Source organism: Balearica regulorum, chromosome 5, assembly GCF_011004875.1.
Source record: "Balearica regulorum gibbericeps isolate bBalReg1 chromosome 5, bBalReg1.pri, whole genome shotgun sequence".
Taxonomy (NCBI): domain Eukaryota; kingdom Metazoa; phylum Chordata; class Aves; order Gruiformes; family Gruidae; genus Balearica; species Balearica regulorum.
This window is the reverse complement of record NC_046188.1, coordinates 53,167,779-53,175,021: the sequence shown is the minus strand read 5'-3', so window position 1 is coordinate 53,175,021 and position 7,243 is coordinate 53,167,779. Positions and strand designations below refer to the sequence as shown.

At 54.5% G+C, this 7,243-nt stretch overlaps 1 protein-coding gene across 1 annotated transcript in view; it reads left to right on the top strand.

Annotated features, from left to right (window-relative positions):
• Window positions 1-2,387: 2,387 nt before the first annotated feature.
• Window positions 2,388-7,243, top strand: part of DUSP8 (dual specificity phosphatase 8) — a 42,892-nt gene continuing 38,036 nt past the window's right edge. Inside the window, exon 1 of the mRNA XM_075754913.1 lies at window positions 2,388-2,528. The gene's annotated coding sequence lies outside the window, so the exon portion shown is untranslated. The remainder of the gene's footprint in view (window positions 2,529-7,243) is intronic.

Here is a 7,243-nt window from a genome sequence, read left to right as displayed (position 1 = left end):
CTGCTCCCAGCCCTGTGATCCTAGGAGCAGTTTAACAGCAGTGAATCATTTGTTTTGGTTTCTCCCCACCAGGCGCTTGGCTGCAGTGCCTCACACAGAAGCAGTGGGCGTGGGAGAGATGCATGGCTCGTGGGCTGGAGCCTCTCCCCCTGGCCATGAGAACCAGTGTCCCATCGGTCCTGGCCCCACTGGAGCATCTCCTCCCATTTGCTGCCATTATGGATTTTGCATGGGTCAAATCTCCCATGTCCCCATCAGCCAGGGATGCACCAGGGGGTCGGTGGGGTGGCTGAGGAGAGCTTGCCAGAGATGAAGGCTCAAGAGGGAGCTCATCTTGGCCTCTTGCTAGAATGAACAGTCCAAGGCAGGTGTCTGGCAGTCCCTCAGAACACCCCATCCTCTGTCCCTTCCTTGTCACTTCTCCATCCCTCACCTCCCACCAGTTCGGCATTCTCCCACCTCCTTCCTCACGCTCCTCCCTTGCACCAAGCCGCCGGTCAGCCGGGGAGCAATCTTCCCGACAGCCCATTCGGGACACGCATCTGGCAGCAGCATGCCAAGCCCAGGGTTGGAAATGTTGATTTTAACTAGGGTTTGAAAAGAAACTGATGAAATCCTCTTCTTTCAGCAGGCTTCGAGAGCTCGTGGCTCTTTGCCTAGATAAGATAATAGTTTTTATGAGGAAGCTTTGGGATTTTCAAACTCATTCTTTTCCCTTCATTTTTTTTCTATTTTACCCCTGAAAAGAGGTGTTGGGTAGGGGAGGAAACCGCCCTAAGGTGAAGCAAGAGAAGACTTTCTCAGAGTTTCCCTGGCTGGGGTGCTCCACAGGGCTGTGAGGAGGGAGCTGGACAGGAAAACCAGCAGGAAAGGCAGAATGGAAGAAAGACCCCAGGTTCATTCCAGCCATGCCGGGCACGCTCCTGCTTCCACTCCCACCGGGACCAAGTGCTCCAGAGACACTAGAGGAGCAAGCGCCCATGCTACCCCAGCATCTCTCTGCCTATTACACTAACTGGGCTGAAATCCGTGCTGTTGAGGTGGAGTAGCCCCGGTTTTGCAAAAGTTTCCCTGCTGACAGCTTTGGGTGAGCTGATTTTCTGCGGCAGGAGAAGGCTATAAACTCAGCACTGCTTATACAATTGGGAGAGTGAGATTTTTTTTAGCATCCCAGGGTTTTATACCTCTGGTGGTCTACAAGAAATGAACTTTCTGGGAAAGACTTTATTGCCAGTAACTGTGGGACCTTAACACTCTTCTTGAACAAGCTGCCGGCTGCATGTTCGGAGAGATGAGAGTTAATTTTAAAACATCCGGCATCTGTATCGGCGGGGAGGAAGGTTCCCTTGACTTTCTAAGCACCAGCAAAACCTAAGCTTCTAAACTGTAATCCCTCTCTAAGCTGGAGCTGCCAGGCCAGGGCCAAGGACAGAGAAAAACCCCTGCTGCGTTAGCCAAACCAGCCACACAGCTCTTCGGTGCCACTGTGGTGGGATGGAGATGAGCCCACCCTGTCCAGCCAGAAGCCAACCCGTGGGCCAGGCTCCCCCTGAACCCCTCAACTTTTGGGCCACTCTTTGCCATACCAGCCTCCAAGACCACGCTGCGTTTACATCTCTCCTTCACCAGCTTGTGTGCTTCAGAGTGAGCCAGCCCTGCGGAGCCATGCCGGCAGCACCCCACTACTCCAAGTTCAGCAACAGGGTGTTTGAGGTGGGCAGAGCTGGCACGCAAACTGCAGGCAGGGTGCACCGACAGGCAGGGGGGGTGGCCCTGCCTGCAGGAGAGCTCCAGGCTCAGCGTTGCCCGGTTCAGGCCAGAAGGGCAGCCCAGGAGCCATCTATGAACCAAAACTACGTGAAAGCACATTTTTTGCCAGGAGCAGCACAGCAGCGGAGGTGTCCCCTGGGAACCTCAGTGGCAAGGAGGGTCACCCCCAAAAAAGCCCACCGGGGCTCAGGCCACTCTCTCCGCGGGGTAACCCATCTCCCTGCGAGGGCATCACCCAAAACCTCCAGGCGCGGGAGTCCCCCGCGCAGCTCAGAGCTGGGCAGGGCTGGGGCTGCCCGGGATGTGCGCAGGCAGCGCGAGCTCTAGGGAAGCGGGCAGCGGCGCTGCGCGGAGCTGCGCCGGGGCCGCGCAAGTCCCCCGGAGCACCGCACGGCCGGGCTGGGAAGGGAGGGGGGAGGAGCAGCACCCGCTCCCTCCGCGCCGCTCCGCGCCCGCGGGGCTGACGTCACCCTGTCCCTGCGCCGCCCGCGCTGATTGGCTGCAGGTGACGTCAACGCTTGTCTTTTTTTTTCCTTTTTTTTTCCTCCCCCCCCGCCCCCCCCGCTCCGTTCCCGAGGCATGACCTCATCGCCGGCGCATTCCCGGCGGCGCGCGGAGCGGCGCGGAGCAGCGCGGAGCAGCGCGGAGCGGGTCCCCCCCCCCCGCCCGCCGCGGCATGCGGGCCCTGCGGCGCCGGCAGCGGCCGCGCCAGCGGACAGCCCGCGGAGCGGCGCGGCCATCCGCGCCCGCCGCGCCGGGTCAGTGCATCCCCTATAGATGTCTATAAGCGCCGGGTCTGTGCGCCCCGCGGGGGAAGGGCGGGTTGGGGGGCGCGGCGCGGTGCAATGCGCCCGCATGTGCGGAGCGGAGCCGGCATCGCGCCCAGCGCCAGTGGACAGCGCGAAAATATATACCTATGTATGTACGTGTATATAGGTATATGTAGATACAGGGCTTTGGGGGTTTAAGGAGAGTTGGATTATTCTTGTGCAAGGAAAAGCGGGGGGGGGGGATGCTGAGGCTGGGGAGGGAGCAGCCCTGCAGCGGGCTGCGCCGTGGGGATGGGGGGGGGTGGGCTGGCGCTCCGCGGCCGCGCATGTCGGGGACGCTGCGCTTGTTTTCGGGGGGGGGGGGGCAGTTTGAAAATCCCACCCTGCCTTCACGGTGCGCGTTTGCCGGACGGTGGTGGAGCAGGTGAGGAGGGGGATTGGGAAGCTCCGGGGACTACCCGCTGTCCTGCTGGGCCGGGGGCCGCTTATGGAGGGCTTTTCTTTTGGGGACTGAGGAATGGTGTTTGAGGAACCGGTGTTAACAGCGCTGTGGTTTTTCTGATGATGAAAGAGGTTGGAGTGTCGCCCTGTGTCCTTGACGTTTAAACGGAGCCGGCATGTGTTCATCAGCGGGGGTTTTCATGCAACACTTCACTGCTGCGGCTCCAAAGGCGCTGCTAGCGATTAATGAGTTAAGCTGCCCGTTTCAAATAATCCCCTCCACCTCCCCTAATGTGCACGGACCGATTGATCACCGCCCCTCAATTATTATTTGGTGATAAATGTTGCTTTCTGTGCTGAGCGTTGGTTGTTTTTAAAGATTCCTGTTTGTTTCCCTTATTGATAATGAAGTTCCTTCTCCTTCCTGCTCCCCCCTCCCTTTTCTCCTCCCCCAGAATTAAATTCCTGAGCAACAGCAAAAGCTGATGTCAGTGCTTCAGCTTGCATTGGGGGAGCTCTGTGCACAGGTCAGTAATTTGCGGTTTCGTTAGAAGGCAGGACGCGGTGCAGTGCTGTTTTGTTAAGGATATTTGGATTTTTCTGGGCACGGATGCATTTATCCTTCATATTGCGGTAGTTATCAACAGCTCGCTGGTGGGAGCTGGGCGCTGCATAAGCATGTGTGGAAGAGACTGTCCCTGTTCCAAGCAGCTAGCGATGACAAATGCATTGGGAATAGTTGCTGGAGGTTTCGGTCTCCTTCTAATTTGGGGTATAAAGACAGACACCCCCCAGGAGACGGTTAGGGTGCCCAAGATACCCTGAACAGGTAGCACTGAGGATTGCGCCTGGCAGTCCAGGGGCCATGTTAACCTTGAAAGCAGCTTGCCTGTGGAGCGGTGTTTAATGTTTGCTTGCATTGTCTCATCCTCCTGCGCTAAGGCGAAAGGCTAGGGGCACAGCTGCCTACGCACCCAAACACGGCTGCGGAGAGCTTTGTTTTCGGAAGGACTCAATGCATGGGAATTGGTGCTTATGGGTTTGGCCTTACCTCTGTCAGACGGGGTTTGCTCGTGCTGTCGGAGGGCATCCGTGCCGGGAGCTCTCTCTGCAGAAGAGGTTTGTTGGGGGTTTGGGTCTGGCTGACGGTTCCTGTGCTTGCTTTGGTTTTGCTTGTAACGGTTCCCAAAATGAAATATTGTGCAGCACCAAGAAAACCCTCCTGGCCATAGCTGGAAGTATTTGGAATTTTAAAATGCCTGCAAGGGCTTTGCAGGTGTCTTGTCCCCAATTTTGCCTGGCACAGCCACGCTGGCGGAGCCCGTACGTGTAGGACTGTCTGAATGGCTGGGACCAGAGAGGACAGTTGGGCGCGTGAGCAGCAGATGGATGCCCAAATGCCTCTTTGTGATAGCAATAGGCAGAAATTCCTACCCTCAGCCCATCGGCAACACACTTGAGCAGCACAAACCTGGGGCTGGAGGGTCTCAGAGCTGAGATGGCAGCATCTCACACCAAAAGGCTTTTAACAGATTTGCCCCCTGTGGTTTTCAGTTGTCCCTGCCTTGACGCAAGGTAGGGAATAGAGAAGGAAAACCTGGATCAAGCATTGCTGTTTGAGATCCAGCCTCAGCTAGGCTTGGGAGAGCTGACCAAAGTGGGCAGAGTGCTTAAGAGTGTTCGCTGGGTGCTCTGCATGGAGATACTGCACTGTGTTTGTCTGTGGAGTGTGTTTTTGCTGGGTGCCAGGCACCTTGCTGAGAAAGCCACTGAGGTGCCTTTGGAGAACTTAAATTCACGTAAAATTAAGTGCAACGCCAGTACCACTACCAAAACATCCCCGAGGGCTAGGTAGGACTTTGCAGTAGTGTCTGTCCCATTCTGCCAGATTGGATCTTGGGAGATGGGAGAAAACTAGCTTCTCCCCCTGCAGCCGTTTCCTCCCAAAAAGACTTCCCCAAAGGCTGGAAACCCATTGTGGCTCAGGATTTCTGAAATTACTTCTCTTGGCATGAATATGAGCGAGTCCCCACTCCATTCCTACCCCTTAGCTCTGCGCCAGCTGCTTTAATCTATGCAAGAGATAGGGAGTGTGTTATAGGTGCTTCTCTTTAGATTTGCTTCGTTGCCTTTAAGTGAGGCTGCTCTTAGGGATCAGAGGTTAGTTTATCCAGTGCGCAGCTTGGCTCCCAAAGCCCTCGGCGCAGGCAGGTGCAGAGCATGTTAACACTATCAGGGATGGAAGGAGGAAAAGGAGGTGCTCCAGTGCTTGGCAGCCTTCACTTATGGTGTGGGCTTGTAGGATGCTGCTGTGATACTGAAACAGCACTGGCAAACTGAATCTTGTAGGGAAGGAGGTGATAAAGAGAAAGAGCTTGAGGTTGCTCACTCCTCTTTGTCTGGTAGGACAGCTGGGAGGTTGCACTAGGAGAGTTTGCAGACCTTTTTGCCCACCACCGTGGGTTTAATGGCAGTGTTAAGGGGGAAATGGCTGCAGAAACACCCAGGTGCTCCCAGTCCTCCAAGTGCAGCCACTGGGTCGCACCGTTCTTTTTCTTGCTGCTATGCAGAGAAACTCCTGCAGCCAGACTGGCAATGCCGTCATCCTGTGGGGAAAGCTTCAACATGCTCCTCTGCATCCCCATGCCCTCTGGGTTTAAAAACCTGTTTTTCAAGCTTTACATTTCTTCTCTGAAGATACACCTGTCCCACCTGATGCCAAGTGGGAAGGAGGCACCTGACGTAATTATGGGCAGGCTTGGGGAAGGGTGGTGAGTGGTCTGGGAGCATTCATCAGATAAGAAGCTAAAATAAGTTCTCCGCTCAAGATTTCTTCAAGTTTGCTCAGGAGACCTGGGCATACTTTGTGTGCAGGCTTATTACACAGCCAAGGGAATGTGAGGGGGGTTAAAACTGACCATGCCAAGATGCTCTGCACTAATGTTATCAGGGGCTGCCCTCAAAGCCAGGCAGAGCTTGCAATGTGATTAGTGGCAGTGCAGGTTCCTGTGGGGATGGCGGGTGGTGTATTGCACCCTGATGATGGCCTGATGGCTTTGCCTGCTCCTCTGGTGGAGTGGGAGACCATGGTATGTGGATGTCTCACATCCCCATGGGAGAGATGCTCTGTCAGATGTGGGCCAGCAGCTGAGAACATGGTGGGAGATACTAAGCTCTGGCTGCAGCAGGAGCCTTGGTTGCCCCTTCTCCTCTTTAGCATGAATTCATGGAAAGGAGAACAAGCTCTTATCTCTTCCTCTTCCAAGAGCTCTTTGTAGATTTTTTACCCCAAGCCTTTGGGTCAATGCTGTCCAAGAGGCTCCTTTCAACCATCTCTGCTTCGCGCAAGAAGAGTAAGATTAAGGGAGAGCCATGCTGGGGGGCCATGCGCTGCAGACTGCCACGGCTCCTGTAGGATGGCTTGCTCCATCTCTCTGCTATTTGGCTCTTCTTCTGAGGTTTTCTAGACCCAGCTGGACAACATAATCTAGGCTGGTGTGCAGGGGGCTTCTTCCTGTGCTTTGCCCAAAGCTTCTGTGGGGTTTTTGCTGCTCTGGACCTCCAGTTTCCAAAAGTGACAGGTAGTGTCTGTTGGTGTGATGCCTTGAAAGGATTGGTATTTCAGAAGATAGGTGCAGTGGTAGCCCAGGCTGGGATTGGAGGAGAACCTGGAGAAGCTCACTGGAAGCTGGTCGAGTATGTAGAGAGTCTCCTAGTGCAAACAGGGAGCAATAACAGCACAGAAATTCAGGGATTGTGTTGCATGAAGGTGAAATAAGTGATGCATTTTGCACTAACTTAAATTAAAAGCATCCCAGCAACCTATCTGGGGCTGAAAATCCTTCCTTGATGCCCTCTTCCCACTCCTCTTATGCTTTTTTCCATGTCGTTTGTTATGCATGGAAAGCCCTCATGGTTCCTGTTTGCCTACCCCAATGTATGCATGCATGACTTGTCTACCTTCGTTGTACCTTTTTTAAACCAAGCCTTCAGGTTTCTTGGGGCAGAGACCTTGCGTACTTCAGGATTTTTTCCAGAGCCCTTCAGGGTGCTCTAGCAATTTGCAAAAGAGGCTCTCCGTGTAGCATTTCTGCATGCTGAGTTATGGGGAGCATAATTTCTGAGCCTACTGATGACTGGGAACAAGTCATTTGGTGACCAGAAGGACAAGACAATCTGTTGTGATGTTGACATTAGCTCTCCTTTAAGGGAGAGATGATCATCTGAGGTCTCTTCCAACCTAAATTATTCTATGACTATTC